The sequence below is a fragment of the Neovison vison genome, chromosome 3 (assembly GCF_020171115.1).
Source record: "Neovison vison isolate M4711 chromosome 3, ASM_NN_V1, whole genome shotgun sequence".
Taxonomy (NCBI): domain Eukaryota; kingdom Metazoa; phylum Chordata; class Mammalia; order Carnivora; family Mustelidae; genus Neogale; species Neogale vison.
Genome location: NC_058093.1, coordinates 85214410 through 85231715, shown reverse-complemented (window position 1 = coordinate 85231715; position 17306 = coordinate 85214410). Strand labels below are relative to the sequence as shown.

The window sequence follows — 17306 nt, the reverse complement described above, 5'->3', positions numbered from 1 at the left end:
GTGTCTGAGTGTCGCAGAGCTTGCGGGTATTGGAACGGGGAAGCCGGCTACAGAGACAGAGCCGACAGTAAGCTCACAGCTCGGGAGTACCTTGAACCGGTCGCAGGCTCGGTGAGCTCGGAGCGCGGCCGGAGGTCAGGCAAACGGGAGTTACTGGGTGCTATTCTCTGAGGGCGCACTGAGGAGTGGGGCACCGGGCTCTCGGCTCCTCCTGGCCAGAGACCAGGAGGCCGCCATTTGTATTCCCGTCCTCCAGAACTCTACGGAAAGTGCTCAAGGAACAAAAGCTCCTGAAAGCAAACCCGAGCAGATTACTCAGCCAGGCCCCTGGTAAGGGCGGTGCAATTCTGCCTGGGGCAAAGACACAGGAGAATCACTACAACAGGCTCCTCCCCCAGAAGATCAACAAGAAATCCAGCCAAGACCAAGTTCACCTACCAAGGAGTGCAGTTTCAATACCAAGGAGAGCAGCAGAACTCAGAGGAGGGGAAAACAAAGCACGGAACTCATGGCTTTCTCCCTGTGATTTTTTAGTCTTGCAGTTAATTTAATTTTTTTTCTTTTTCATTTATTTTTCTCTTCTTCTGCTAAATTTTTTTTAACTTTACCCTTTTCTATTTTAACGTTTTTTACTAGTTTATCTAATATACATATTTTTTCTTTTTTATACTTTTCTTTACTCGTTTTCATTTTTTAATTCTTTTCTTTCCTTTTTCTTTCTATCTTACTGAACCTCTTCTTATCACCTTTCTCCCCCCTCACGATTTGGGATCTCTTCTGATTTGGTTAAAGCATATTTTCCTGGGGTTGTTGCCACCCTTTTAGTATTTTAATTGCTCCTTCATATACTATTATCAGGACAAAATGACAAGGTGGAAAAATTCACCACAATAAAAAAGAACAAGAGGCGGTACCGAAGGCTAGGGACCTAATCAATATAGACATTGGTAATATGTCAGATCTAGAGTTCAGTATGACAATTCTCAAGGTTCTAGCTAGGCTCAAAAAAGGCATGGAAGATATTAGAGAAACCTTCTTGGGGACATAAAAGCCCTTTCTGGAGAAATAAAAGAACTAAAATCTAACCAAGTTGAAATCAAAAAAGCTATTAATGAGGTGCAATCAAAAATGGAGGCTCTCACTGCTAGGATAAATGAGGCAGAAGAAAGAATTAGTGATATAGAAGACCAAATGACAGAGAATAAAGAAGCTGAGCAAAAGAGGGACAAACAGCTACTGGACCACGAGGAGAGAATTCGAGAGATAAGTGACACCATAAGACAAAACAACATTAGAATAATTGGGATTCCAGAAGAAGAAGAAAGAGAGAGGGGAGCAGAAGATATACTGGAGAGAATTATTGGGGAGAATTTCCCCAATATGGCAAAGGGAGCAAGCATCAAAATTCAGGAGGTTCAGAGAATGCCCCTCAAAATCAATAAGAATAGGCCCATACCCCATCACCTAATAGTAAAATTTACAAGCCTTAGTTACAAAGAGAAAATCCTGAAAGCAGCCCGGGAAAAGAAGTCTGTAACATACAATGGTAAAAATATTAGATTGGCAGCAGACTTATCCACAGAGACCTGGCAGGCCAGAAAGAGCTGGCATGATATATTCAGAGCACTAAACGAGAAAAACATGCAGCCAAGAATACTATATCCAGCTAGGCTATCATTGAAAATAGAAGGAGAGATTAAAAGCTTCCAGGACAAACAAAAACTGAAAGAATTTGCAAACACCAAACCAGCTCTACAGGAAATATTGAAAGGGGTCCTCTAAGCAAAGAGAGAGCCTACAAGTGGTAGATCAGAAAGGAACAGAAGTTCCTATATACAGTAACAGTCACCTTACAGGCAATACAATGGCACTAAATTCATATCTCTCAATAGTTACTCTGAATGTTAATGGGCTAAATGCCCCAATCAAAAGACACATGGTATCAGAATGGATAAAAAAACAAAATCCATCTGTATGTTGCCTACAAGAAACTCATTTTAAGCTCGAAGACACCTCTAGATTTAAAGTGAGGGGGTGGAAAAGAATTTACCATGCTAATGGACATCAGAATAAAGCAGGAGTGGCAATCCTTATATCAGATCAATTAGATTTTAAGCCAAAGACTATAATAAGAGATGAGGAAGGACACTATATCATACTCAAAGGGTCTGTCCAACAAGAAGATCTAACAATTTTAAATATCTATGCCCCCAACGTGGGAGCAGCCAACTATATAAACCAATTAATAACAAAATCAAAGAAACACATCAACAATAATACAGTAATAGTAGGGGACTTTAACACTCCCCTCACTGAAGTGGACAGATCATCCAAGCAAAAGATCAACAAGGAAATAAAGGCCTTAAACAACACACTGGACCAGATGGACATCAAAGATATATTCAGAACATTTCATCCCAAAGCAACAGAATACACATTCTTCTCTAGTGCACATGGAACATTCTCCAGAATAGATCACATCCTCGGTCCTAAATCAGGACTCAACCAGTATCAAAAGATTGGGATCATTCCTTACATATTTTCAGACCACAATGCTCTGAAGCTAGAACTCAACCACAAGAGGAAGTTTGGAAAGAACCCAAATACATGGAGACTAAACAGCATCCTTCTAAAGAATGAATGGGTCAACCGGGAAATTAAAGAAGAATTGAAAAAAATCATGGAAACAAATGATAATGAAAACACAAAGGTTCAAAATCTGTGGGACACAACAAAGGCAGTCCTGAGAGGAAACTATATAGCGGTACACGCCTTTCTCAAGGAACAAGAAAGGTCTCAGGTACACAACCTAACCCTACACCTAAAGGAGCTGGAGAAAGAGCAAGAAAGAAACCCTAAGCACAGAAGGAGAAGAGAAATCATAAAGATCAAAGCAGAAATCAATGAAATAGAAACCAAAAAAACAATAGAACAAATCAACGAAACTAGGAGCTGGTTCTTTGAAAAAATTAATAAGATTGATAAACCCCTGGCCAGACTTATCAAAAAGAAAAGAGAAAGGACCCAAATAAATAAAATCATGAATGAATGAGGAGAGATCACAACTAACACCAACGATATACAAACTACTATAAGAACATACTATGAGCAACTCTACACCAACAAATTTGACAATCTGGAAGAAATGGATGCATTTCTAGAGACATATAAACTACCACAACTGAACCAGGAAGAAATAGAAAGCCTGAACAGACCCATAACCAGTAAGGAGATTGAAACAGTCATTAAAAATCTCCAAACAAACAAAAGCCCAGGGGCAGACGGCCTCCCAGGGGAATTCTACCAAACATTTAAAGAAGAACTAATTCCTATTCTCCTGAAACTGTTCCAAAAAATAGAAATGGAAGGAAAACTTCCAAACTCATTTTATGAGGCCAGCATCACCTTGATCCCAAAACCAGACAAGGATCCCATCAAAAAAAAGAACTACAGACCAATATCCTTGATGAACACAGATGCAGAAATTCTCACCAAAATACTAGCCAATAGGATTCAACAGTACATTAAAAGGATTATTCACCACGACCAAGTGGGATTTATTCCAGGGCTGCAAGGTTGGTTCCCCATCCACAAATCAGCCAATGTGATACAACACATTAACAAAAGAAAGAACAAGAACCATATGATACTCTCAATAGATGCTGAAAATGCATTTGACAAAGTACAGCATCCCTTCCTGATCAAAACTCTTCAAAGTGTAGGGATACAGGGCACATACCTCAATATTATCAAAGCCATTATTTCAAAACCCACTGCAAATATCATTCTCAATGGAGAAAAACTGAAAGCTTTTCCACTAAGGTCAGGAACACGGCAGGGATGTCCATTATCACTATTGCTATTCAACATAGTATTAGAAGTCCTAGCCTCAGCAATCAGACAACAAAAGGAAATTAAAGGCATCCAAATCGGCAAAAAAGAAGTCAAACTATCACTCTTCGCAGATGATATGATACTATATGTGGAAAACCCAAAAGACTCCACTCCAAAACTGCTAGAACTTGTACAGGAATTCGGTAAAGTGTCAGGATATAAAATCAATGCACAGAAATCAGTTGCATTTCTCTACACCAACAACAAGACAGAAGAAAGAGAAATCAAAGAGTCAATCCCATTTACAATTGCACCCAAAACCATAAGATACCTAGGAATAAACCAAACCAAAGAGGTTACGAATCTATACTCAGAAAATTATAAAGTACTCATGAAAGAAATTGAGGAAGATACAAAGAAATGGAAAAATGATCCATGCTTCTGGATTGGAAGAATAAATATTGTGAAAATGTCTATGCTACCTAAAGCAAACTACACATTTAATGCAATTCCTATCAAAGTACCATCAATCTTTTTCAAAGAAATGGAACAAATAATTCTAAAATTGCTATGGAACCAGAAAAGACTTTGAATAACCAAAGGGATATTGAAAAAGAAAGCCAAAGTTGGTGGCATCACAATTCTGGACTTCAAGCTCTATTACAAAGCTGTCATCATCAAGACAGCATGGTACTGGCACAAAAACAGACACATAGATCAATGAAACAGAATAGAGAGCCCAGAAATAGACCCTCAACTCTATGGTCAACTAATCTTCGACAAAGCAGGAAAGAATGTCCAATGAAAAAAGACAGCCTCTTCAATAAATGGTGTTGGGAAAATTGGACAGCCACATGTAGAAAAATGAAATTGGACCATTTCCTTACACCACATATGAAAATTGACTCAAAATGGATGAAGGACCTCAATGTGAGAAAGGAATCCATCAAAATCCTTGAGGAGAACACAGGCAGCAACCTCTTCAACCTCAGCAGCAGCAACATCTTCCTAGAAACATCGCCAAAGGCAAGGGACACAAGGGCAAAAATGAACTATTGGGACTTCATCAAGATCAAAAGCTTTTGCACAGCAAAGGAAACAGTTAACAAAACCAAAAGACAACTGACAGAATGGGAGAAGATATTTGCAAACGACATATCAGTTAAAGGCCTAGTATCCAAAATCTATAAAGAACTTAGCAAACTCAACACCCAAAGAACAAATAATCCAATCAAGAAATGGGCAGAGGACATGAACAGACATTTCTGCAAAGAAAACATCCAGGTGGCCAACAAACTCATGAAAAAGTGCTCCATATCACTCGGCATCAGGGAAATACAAATCAAAACCACAATGACATATCACCTCACACCAGTCAGAATGGCTAAAATCAACAAGTCAGGAAAGGACAGATGCTGGCGAGGATGCGGAGAAAGGGGAACCCTCCTACACTGTTGGTGGGAATGCAAGCTGGTGCGACCACTCTGGAAAACAGCATGGAGGTTCCTCAAAATGTTGAAAATAGAACTGCCCTATCACACAGTAATTGCACTACTGGGTATTTACCCTAGAGATACAAACGTAGTGATCCAAAGGGGCACGTGCACCCAAATGTTTATAGCAGCCATGTCCACAATAGCCAAACTATGGAAAGAACCTAGATGTCCATCAACAGATGAATGGATCAAGAAGATGTGGTATATATACACAATGGAATACTATGCAGCCATCAAAAGAAATGAAATCTTGCCATTTGCGACAACGTGGATGGAACTAGAGTGTATCATGCTTAGCAAAATAAGTCAAGCAGAGCAAGACAACTATCATATGATCTCCCTGATATGAGGAAGTGGTGATGCAACATGAGGGCTTAAGTGGGTAGGAGAAGAATAAATGAAACAAGATGGAATTGGGAGGGAGACTAACCATAACCATAAGTGACTCTTAATCTCACAAAACAAACTGAGGGTTGCTGAGGGGGAGGGGGGTTGGGAGAAGGGGGGTGGGGTTATGGACATTGGGGAGGGTATGTGCTTTGGTGAGTGCTGTGAAGTGTGTAAACCTGGCGATTCACAGACCTGTACCCCTGGGGATAAAAATATATGTTTATAAAAAATAAAAAAATTATTAAAAAAAAAAGAGAGATAATTTATATTTCACTTTTTTCTGTTTCTAATAGTACCAGTCGTTTTTTAGGTACTTTAATAAATACTCTCATTCAACAGGTTAAATAAGAAATAATATAGACCTTATTATTTTATATCACCCTAATATTATAGCAAAGCTCACATAAGGTCTTATAAGTATTTAACTAATTTTAGAGAAACTTTATGATAATGATTGATGACACATATTTTTCTTAATACTTAATTTCCAATAATGTTGTGTAAGGTCATCCATCTGCCTCAACTATCTCTCAACCGTAAAGCTATAAATACTATCACTGCTCTACTCATTAAGGCAAGAATATGTTTCTGTGGTGAAATAAAAATTGGAATATCTTTTAATTATTGATGGATCTAAAATTTTCTCCATACAAACTTCTATTTCTCTGCATTAATTAGAGAAAAAGGACACTTGATTTGGAGTCAGAAGTCCCTGGGTTCAAGTCCTAGACATGACATTTATTAGCATTTATTACAATCAACAGTCACTTAACCCTGTTATATCTTGATCTTTCCATTGGCAAAGTGGAGTCAAAGACTATCCCTCACTAACATTGCAGCTTTATAAAAACTCAATCGAAAATACAATGTAGAAATGTAAATGTTTCATGTTTTTCAGCATCTACAGGCCTATCTTAAATAAGAAACATAACACTTGAGAATCAATTCCTGCCTTTATGATAAAACATGCAATTTGATATTTTCTATTCATTATTCAATATAATAAAAAATTGATTTGGCCAGCCAATTAATCCAATGGCCAGTTTGACCTAATGAAACAGTTCCTTCTGTAACAGAGCCAGATGATCAATTCATGCTGAGAGAGAAATGCAAAGTGTCAAAATATGTGTTTGGATTACCTCAAGTAATTTATTCAATGATTTACCACTGATTCTTAGATTTCTAAACCTGGAATAAAGCTGTTAGGTCCCTGACGAAGTGCACCAATTCCTATGGGTACACAGAAATCTGATCATACAAGTGACTTTGTTCAGGAATCTCTGTAATTATTTCTCTTACTTTACAATGATACACCTTTGAAATTCCTATTCATCTCTCTTATGCAATATCAAATGACCAACACTATGAAGCTTTTATGAAATTCTCTAGATTAAGTTGAACACTCTGTTCATAGTATTCTATTTATTTTTATAGCTTTCTATGTATTATACTCTAGTTATGTTTTTATGTGGCTACCTCTAAGAAAATTGAGAAGATCTTGATGACAGAGATTATGTGGTCTTCAGGATGGAACCAAAAATATCTAGCATAGCATCGGCTCTTTCAAGCATTCAGTAAACACTTCTTTACAGAGGAAGGTAAGAGTTATTAAACTACTAATCAACATGAAATACATTTCTAAACAATAGTGGGAAAAATAATATATGAAGGGAGATAATATATTGGGGGTTTAACTGTGGTCTCTTCCTTGCTCTCTATTCACTCTTCTCTTGGAGTATCTTGGTCCACTGCTCTTTCTTCTACCTTACATATAGTAAATTTTTCTATACACTTTCCTTAGAGGTGGGTAGATGTACACTTGAATGAAGAATTATCTTAAAACTCATGGTTTTTTTTAATTGCACACGATAGAGAAAAATCTTTTCTTAAACTTTCTGATGGATGATCAGAACTGAAAGTATAAGACTGAGGACAAGCATTACAAAATCCTATGTTTTGGAGTAAATGTGGAAAATTTGAAAATAAAATTTCTTTCCCAAAGAGGAAGATTTTGACCAACCTGAAGGGAGCAAAGCATTATAGGAAACATGACTATAATTTAAGCACTTGTGAATATCTGAGGAGTCATCACATGAACAGAGGGAGATTCAAAAACTACTACAACTAAGTTTAGAGGTATATTGCAAACTGAAATAACTTCAGTTTGATTCTCAAGTGGAACTTGAAAGTGCTGGCAAATGAGAAGCCAAGAGCTGGGATTTGAATGATATTGCAAGTGCAAAATGAGAAAGCAGAGACTATAAAAGAACTGAAGATATTATTGATGATTGTCAGAACATAATGATAGCCAAGATCAGGAGAGACCCCAGCCACAATGAAACCAAATCCAGTGTGGCCAGAAAGAGTCATGTGAGCCAGGACCTTTTGCTCAATACAGGGGAAAGATACCTTCTGGGGGAAAAGGGAAGAAGCAGATAGGAGAGAATAAAGATATGCTATATTTTTATTTTAAAATTTTCGTGGAAAACAAAGCCTGTGTTCCATTAAGAAAACAGCTATCCTTTCATTATTTCAGTATTTGGTTTACTTAAAAATTTTAAAAATAATCTGAGTCTAAGCTTAGAGTCAATCACTTATTAACAGTGTGCCTTGAGCAACTTGATTAACAGGTCTGAACTGCCTTGCTTCTATAGTGTCTGTGATGGGCATAAATCCATTTGTCTCATCTTTACGAAGGGATTACTAGACAGTTCAAAAGCTTTAATATATGGGAAAGTGTATTGGAAGTGAAAGAGTTCTACAATGCAGCTTATTGTTTTATCAATATGTTATAAAATATTTCTAAACACTTAAAAATGTGCTATTTCATTTTTCATTACAACTGAATATTTATTTAATCACTCACAAAATAAAATGACCTGAGTCTGTAAGTTGTCTGGTTCCCTTGTAACACCTAATTTTATCTTAATGACTGACAAGATACAATGCGTAGACTTGGAATAATAAATGACTGAAAATATGTACTAGCCCATTTTTTGTACTTACCTATTTTGCCTATTTAGACTCAGTCTATAAGATGCTAAGAGCTAAAATTTTCATAGATATTAAAAGAGTTTATCATAGAACTATGATCAAAACAAAAACCAAAAAAAGTTCAGAAAAAATTCAGTAACATTTGCAGTGGGAATTTGAACTGAGGCTTTAGTCATTACCACTGTGGATCCAAAGGAATAAATTTTTTCTGTCTTTAATTCCCAAACACTCTCAATAAGCTAAAAGAAGACACCTGCTAATGCAAAAATTCATTTGAATACCAGAAAGGCAAATCCAAGTGCATCTCTTATTACACATACATCTTACAAACTTATAGTAGGAATAGGATGTCTATGAGACACTCATGAAGTTGCAAGCCTAGCAAGAAGTCAGTTGTATGAAGTGTCATTCGCTGTCTGCTCTGTGCACTGAATCACTCTGACTAAATTTCTATGTCTATACTATAAGCCTAGCTTAACCAAACTAGAACCAGGAAGTGATCCTCATGTCAGCTTCCACCATCCAGAAGTACTCTGGGGAATAAAGATATTAACTTTTTACTGCTGGGAAAAGTAAATAAATGTGGAATAAGAATCACTATAAAACACTCTAACTGTGGTCCTTTACCTTACTTTTGCCAAGATATATGAAGTCATTTATTTCTCATTCCTTCTATTTGGTTTAAATTTTACCCATTGAGAAGCTTATAGAAATTCAATGACTATAAACATCATTCTGAAGGAAGAGAATTTACTTGAAGTGCACATTAAGAGGTTTTTTTTTTTTTTTTAAATTTTAGAGTTTAACTGCAGAATGTCATTCATCTTCCAATGGAGTAGGTTTTACTAAAAAACACTAATGAAATTTTTCATACTGTAATTTTTCCCATTAAAATAGAAGGTATTCTAAAGCTTTGATTATAAATATTCCATGATCCTTTTAGTTAATTTTTTTAAAAAAGGATTAAAAAGTTTATTGACTCCTGGGACATTGTGTTTCTGGTATTTGATATACAGATAAAAATGAAGCTTTAGAAGATTATATAAATAAGACTAACTTGATCTCATAAGACTTATCTCAAAATGTATAACAGCGGTTCATGTCTTTATAATAGATTCTCCAATTCATTTATTCTGCAAATATTTATAAAGTGCCTTATTATATACCAAGGAATATTTTGGAACGTTGTTTTACAGGAAAATTGAATTAGCCTTGGTTCTGTCCAGAAAGCAGAACCTGAGACAAGGGTTTCAGTGCAGGCAGTTTATTTTAGAACAAGATCCTAAAGTGAATACATGATTGCATTACCAGTAAGTTACCATCATGGGCAACTGTGGTTTGATCATGCGGTGAACAGTCTGAAGCACAGTGAGGAATATGATTCAGGAGTGTATGGAATGGAGGCAGGAGTATTTATCCACCAGACCATCCTCTACTGGTCAACTACTGCTCTATCAGGTGTTAACTCTCTGAGAGAACTGGGGTTTGCCCATGGGTCAGAATACCCAAGTGGGTTTTCACATCTCTTTGTCTTGAAGCCTAGCACAGGAAGCATGATTCAACCAGTGCTGTTGAGGAAGTGTTGTCAGTAAAAGAGAGACTTACAAGCTATTTATTACTAACATAAACATATTACCAAAAAAAGGGAGTTTATCATATTCATATTAACAGAGTTTTTAACTTATTTTTTCAAGATGTTTACTGTACCTGGTAATTATTACATGTTGGCACTGTTTTAGTCGTAAAGATACAGCAGTAGGCAAAACAAGCCTACAGTCTCTACTTTCATGGAGTTAAATATAGTGGAAGAGAAAAGGGGAAAAGAAATTTGTGGTTTATCTGATGGTAAAAGTAGGGTGGGATAAGAAACCCCGCAGATATTAGGAGGAAATAGATCCTGACATAATAAGCTCAAAAGTTCTGATGTGAAAGGTGTTTGGAGTGTTCAAAGGACAGAGACCAAAGGAGAAAGGAATATTCTGGGATATCTTGCAGGACTTTTGGGTTTTTCCCTGGATTAGATGAGAAGCCACTGAAGAGTTTAGAGCAGTTCTGTAGGTAATCTGTCTTACATTATAGAAAGATGTATGATTCAAAAACTCCACCATTGTGTATTTACTCAAAAAAAATGCAGACAAAATTCTAAAAGATACATGTACCCCTATGTTTATTGCAGCATTACTTAAATTTGCTAAGACATAGAAGCAAATTAAGTGTCCAGCAACAAATGAATGGATAAGGAAAATGCGGTACATACCCCCACCTAACAGACACAGAGGAATATTATGCAACCATAAAAAAGAATGAGATTATGCTATTTGAGACAATATGGATGGAACTAGAGGGTGTTATGACAAATGGAGTAAGTCAGACTGAGAAAGACAAATACCATGTGATTCCACTTTTAAGTGGAATATAAAAAAAATGAATCAATAAAAAAAGCAGAATCAGACCTAAAAATACAGAGAACAAACTGATGGTTGCCAGAGGGCAGGGAGTGGCAGAATTGGGCAAAATGGGTGCAGGGAGAGGGAGATACAGCCTTTCGGTTATGGAATGAGTAAGCCATAGAAATAAAAAACAGAACATAAGGAATACAGTCAATGATATTGTAATAGTAAAGTAAGGAGACAGAAGGTAACTACATTTGTGGTGAATATAGCATAAAGTAAATATTTGCCAAATCACTAAGCTGCAAACCTGAAACTAATGTAACATTGTTTATCAACTGTACTCAAATTAAAAAACAAAGTAATTTTCTCCAGGGACATTATATAGGAAAATATAATAGTCATATAATCAATGTTATAGTTGTCAAGAAAAAATTCAAATATTTGTAAGTAAACAAAAGAGATGACTGTCTTTTTAAAGAGTGTTAGGGGTTCCCTTCAGGAATTATCTGATATTACAGTGTTATACAGATTTGACTGTCTTTCTATGACCATCTTATAACTCTGTAAGGGTAGAAATTATGTTGTAGAAAACTAACATTTCTTAGGGAACCTGGGTGGCTAAGTCGGTTAAGTGTCTTGCCTTTAGCTCAGGTCATGATCCCAGGGTCCTGGGATTTAGTCCCATGTTGGGCTCTCTGCTCAGCAAAAGCCTGTTTCTTCCTCTCCCTGCTGTTCCCCCTGCTTGTATTCTCTTTTTCTCATTGCCAAATAAATAAATAAAATCTGAAAAAAAAAAAAAGAAAACTGAGATTTCTCAAAAGATTCTCATTCATAGCAATACAAGTTAATTGCATCCTGTAGAGATATAATTCACTTCTATTCTGTAGAAAAGATAGTTTCAAACATTATATTTTAAGTGATTAACCAATTTCCATCTATTAGCAAATTAATTTTAGCAGTTTTACATGCCTATATATATGTCTGTGCTTGAAATTTTTCTTTGAACCAGTTTTAACACCTGACTGATTTCTTCATTAATTAATGAGTTAAATAAAATATTTGATAATAACAAAAAAATAAAAGGAAAGAAGGAAAGAAGACGTCCTTGCCTGTGGTGTTGAGATTGAAGTAGAGGAGGATGCAAGATGATATTGGGGCAATCCAACCAAGATACTGAATTGGAAGAGGGAGACAGAGATAAAACTGATGGATTTTGGAGTTTGGGGAAGTATAGATGATAAGAATTGCTGATGAATTTGATAAAGGGATTAAGAATTCTTAGGACTCATGTATAACAATAAGGATTTTTGTTTGTTTTTGGTGGAAGAATAGAGTTGTCATGTAGTATTATGAGAAGACCAAAAATAACAAGTTAAAAGAGAGTTCTATTTGGACATGCTGAATTTGAGAAACATATTAGTTAGCCAAGTGTAGGTATTTTAACATATATGATTCTGGAGTTAAGTGGGAATAACTGGTCTGGAGATAAAAATTTGAGTATCTTCAGGGGCCCCTGAGGGGCACAGTCAAACATCTGACTCTTGGTCTCAGCTCAGGTCATGATCTCAGGGTTGTAGGATTGAGCCATGCCTCAGGCTTCGTTCTCAGTGCAGAGTCTCCTGAGGTTCCACACTCCATCGCCCTCTGCACCTCCCTGTGCTCTCGCTCTCTTTCTCTCTCTCTCTCTCTCTCTCAAATAATCTTTAAAAAAACATTTGACGATCTTCAAGTGTTATCTAAAAGCATGTGACTGGATCAAATGGGTCAGGTAGAGTAGAGAAAGAGTCTCGAGAAGGAGGTTCTAGAATATGCTAATGTTTTTTGAAGTTGAAAACGTGAGGAAGAATCTGCTAGATGGGGGAAAATCAAGAGGAAGCAAAGTCCTAAACAAAATGCAGAAAATGTCACAGAAAGGGGGAGGTGGTGACTTCCTATTAAATGCTATCTGCAGGTCAAAGGGTATAACAAATAATTATTGAATATTACAGCAACATGGAGCCTGGTTGAATTATGTTCAAGAAAGAAAGAATAAAAATTAAGACAGGATTTTACAGTACAAGGGAAACAAATGTGGCAAAAAGTGGAGGAAAATGTGCAGTACAAATAAGATTTTCTCTTTGAGATGGAAGAAATAAACATATATTTGTGTACTGCTGGGAAATTTCTATTGAGAAAGAAACAACTGGTCTTGAAGAAAAGATGATGAGACTGTGTTAAGTGGTAAGTTAGTTGCTAGTGCTGTCATAAGAAACATCACAGACTAGGTGATTTAAGCAACAGAAATTATTATTATTAATTTTTCTGTAGCCTTGGAGACTAGATCAAGGTGTAGACAGATTGGCTGTCAAGGTGTTGGCTTGCAGATGGCTGCCTTCTTGCTGTGTATCCTTACAAGGTTGCTTCTCAGTCTTTGAGTGCACAAGACAGGCGATTCTTCTTGGGAACACAGTCATATTGGATTAGGACCCAACCCAAATAATCTATTTTAATTTAACCACTTAAAAAAAAATCTTATCTCCAAATATAGTTATATTCTGAGGTACTGGGGATTAGGACTTCAATGTATGAATTGGGGGGGGGGGCAGTTCAAGCATAACAAGTGGTGTTTCTGTATATGTGAAGGGGATGAAATTTACTGCACAGGCAGACAGACTGGACTTATGACAACACAGACAAATTAAAAAGAAACAGAATAAGATGTACATGTTGATAGGAAACTGGCTCTGATCAGGAAATGTGAAATGTTTCTTCATTATTCATATTTTCTCAATGAAATTAGAAGGAGCAACTAATAATCTTGCTGAGAATGAAAGGAAAAAGAGGGGCACCTGGGTGGCTCAGTGGGTTAAGCCTCTGCCCTTGGCTCAGGTTATGATCTCAGAGTCCTGGGATCAACCCTGTATCGGGCTTTCTGCTCAGGAAAGAGCCTGCTTCCCCTCTCTCTCTGTCTGCCTCTCTGCCTACTTGTGATTTCTCTCTCTGTGTCAAATAAATAAATAAAATCTTAAAAGAAAAAAAAGAAGGAAAAAGATGTGGGAAATTTGAGAAATAAAGACACAGTATCGCTATTTAGGAAAATGGTAGAATGAAAGGTAAGAAATATAATATGGTTTCTGGCTCTCTTCTTAAATATTGTGGTCATAAATTTGAAGTAAAACCAGTCAATGTTTTCCTCTAAATTTGTTTAGTTGTAAAAGAATGAGCATGAGATTGGTGTTGACTTTGATTGAATCAAGGTTTGTATTTTGCCAGGTAAGTAAAATGAATGGAGAGTAATCAAGTCATTTGAGTCATTTTAATAAATGATAGACCAGTAGCCCTAGCTGGTAAAAGAGGAAAGTAATAAATAAGGCTAGAGAGGGAGAGAGTGAAAAGGTAGCAGAATCAGTAAGGTACAAGTCAGACATGTGTAGACAAAGTCCTGGAGATGGGTGGCCAGAGGGAGCCCAGGAAGGACAGGAGCACCGTGCTAGAGACTGAAATTTGGAAAGGTGACAGTTGCGGCCAGTTTGATGTCTCAGTTAAAACCAGGATTGGACGGGGGAGGAGTCAAGATGGCGGAGAAGTAGCAGGCTGAGACTACATTAGGTAGCAGGAGATCAGCTAGATAGCTTATCTAAAGATTGCAAACACCTACAAATCCAATGGGAGATCAAAGAGAAGAAGGACAGCAATTCTAGAAACAGAAAATCAACCACTTTCTGAAAGGAAGGACAGGCAGAGAAGTGAATCCAAAGCGATGGGAAGATAGACTGTGGCCGAGCAACGGAACACAAATTCAGGACTTTTAAAAGTCTGTTCCACTGAGGGACATCGCTCCAGAGGCTAAACCAGAGTGAAGCCCATGCGGGGTCAGCGTGGCCTCAGGTCCCGCAGGGTCACAGAAGGATGGGGTGTGTCTGAGTGTTGCAGAGCTTGCAGGTATTAGAATGGGAAAGCCAGCTACAGAGACAGAGCCGAGGAGTGAGTTCTCAGCTTAGGGTTATCTTGAACCGGCCAGATGCTTGATGAGCTCCTAGCACAGCTGGAGGTCAGGGAGAGGGGCATAATTGGGCACTATTCTCTGAGGGCTCACTAAGGAGTGGGGCCCCGAGCTCTCGGCTCCCCCAGGCCAGAGATTGGGAGGCCGCCATTTTCATTCCCATCCTCTGGAACTCTACGGAAAGCACTCAGGGAACAAAAGCTCCTGAAAGCAAACCCGAGCTGATTACTCAACCCGGCCCCTGGTAAGGGCAGTATAATTCCGCCTGGGGCAAAGACACTTGAGAATCACTACAACAGGCCCCTCCCCCAGAAAAACAACAAGAAATCTAGCCAGGACCAAGTTCACCTACCAAGAACAGGAGTACAGGTTCAATACTAAGGAAAGCCGCGGAATTCCAGAGGAGGAGAAAGCAAAGCACGGAACTCATGGCTTTCTCCTCATGATTCTTTAGTCTTGCAGTTAATTTTTTTTTCTTTTTCAATTTTTTTTCTCCTTCTGCTAAATTATTTTTTAACTTTTACCCTTTTCTTTTTTAACGTTTCTTAACTAGTTTATCTAATATATATATGTATTCTTTTTAATATTTTTCATTATTTGTTTTCTTTTTTAATTGTTTATTTTTTTTTTCTGAACCTTTTTTAATCCCCTTTCTCCTCCCCATGATTTGGGATCTCTTCTGATTTGGTGAAAGTGTATTTTCCTCGGGTCTTTGCCACCCTTTTAGTATTTCACTTGCTCCTTCATGTAATCTTATCTGGACAAAATGACAAGGCAGAAAAATTCACCACAATAAAAAAGTACAAGAGGCAGTACCGAAGGCTAGGGACCTAATCAATACAGACATTGGTAATATGTCAGATCTAGAGTTCAGAATGACGATTCTCAAGCTTCTAGCCAGGCTCGAAAAAGGCATGGAAGATATTAGAGAAACCCTCTTGGGAGATATAAAAGCCCTTTCTGAAGAAATAAAAGAACTAAAATTTAACCAAGTTGAAATAAAAATGCTATTAATGAGGTGCAATCAAAAATGGAGGCTCTCACTGCTAGGATAAGTAAGGCAGAAGAAAGAATTAGCGATATAAAAGACCAAATGACAGAGAATAAAGAAGCTGAGCAAAAGAGGGACAAACAGCTACTGGATCACAAGGGCAGAATTCGAGAGATAATTGACACCATAAGATGAAACAACATTAGAGTTATAGGGATTCCAGAAGAAGAAGATAGAGAGAGGGGAGCAGAAGGTATATTAGAGAGAATTATTGGAGAGAATTTCCCTAATATGGCAAAGGGAACAAGCATCAAAATCAAGGAGGTGCAGAGAAACCCCCTCAAAATCAATAAGAATAGGTTCACAACCCGTCACCTAATAGTAAAATTTACAAGTCTTAGTGACAAAGGGAAAATCCTGAAAGCCGCCCGGGAAAAGAAGTCTGTAACATACAATGGTAAAAATATTAGATTGGAAGCAGACTTATCCACAGAGACCTGACAGGCCAGAAAGAGCTGGCATGATATTTTCAGAGCACTAAACGAGAAAAACATGCAGCCAAGAATACTATATCCAGCTAGGCTATCACTGAAAACAGAAGGAGAGATTAAAAGCTTCCAGGACAAACAAAAACTAAAAGAATTTGTAAACACAAAACCAGCTCTACAGGAAATATTGAAAGGGGTCCTCTAAGCAAAGAGAGAGCCTAAAAGTGGTAGATCAGAAAGGAACAGAGACAATATACAGTAACAGTCACCTTACAGGCAATACCATGGCACTAAATTCATATCTCTCAATAGTTACTCTGAATGTAAATGGGCTAAACGCCCCAATCAAAAGAATCAGGGTAACAGAATGGATAAAAAAACAAAACCAATCTATATGTTGCCTACAAGAAACACATTTTAGACCTGAAGACAACTCCAGATTTAAAGTGAGGGGGTGGAAAAGAATTTACCATGCTAATGGTCATCAGAATAAAGCAGGAGTGGCAATCCTTATATCAGATCAATTAGATTTTAAGCCAAAGACTATAATAAGAGATGAGGAAGGACACTATATCATACTCAAAGGATCTGTCCAACAAGAAGATCTAACAATTTTAAATATCTATGCCCCTAACGTGAGAGCAGCCAACTATATAAACCAATTAATAACAAAATCAAAGAAACACATCAACAATAATACAATAATAGTAGGGGACTTTAACATTCCCCTCACTGAAA

General features: G+C 37.2%; 1 long non-coding RNA gene across 1 annotated transcript in view; it reads right to left on the bottom strand.

Annotated features, from left to right (window-relative positions):
• LOC122902677 overlaps positions 1-17306 on the bottom strand; it is a 53096-nt gene that overhangs the window by 30901 nt on the left and 4889 nt on the right. The gene's annotated exons all lie outside the window — the stretch shown is intronic.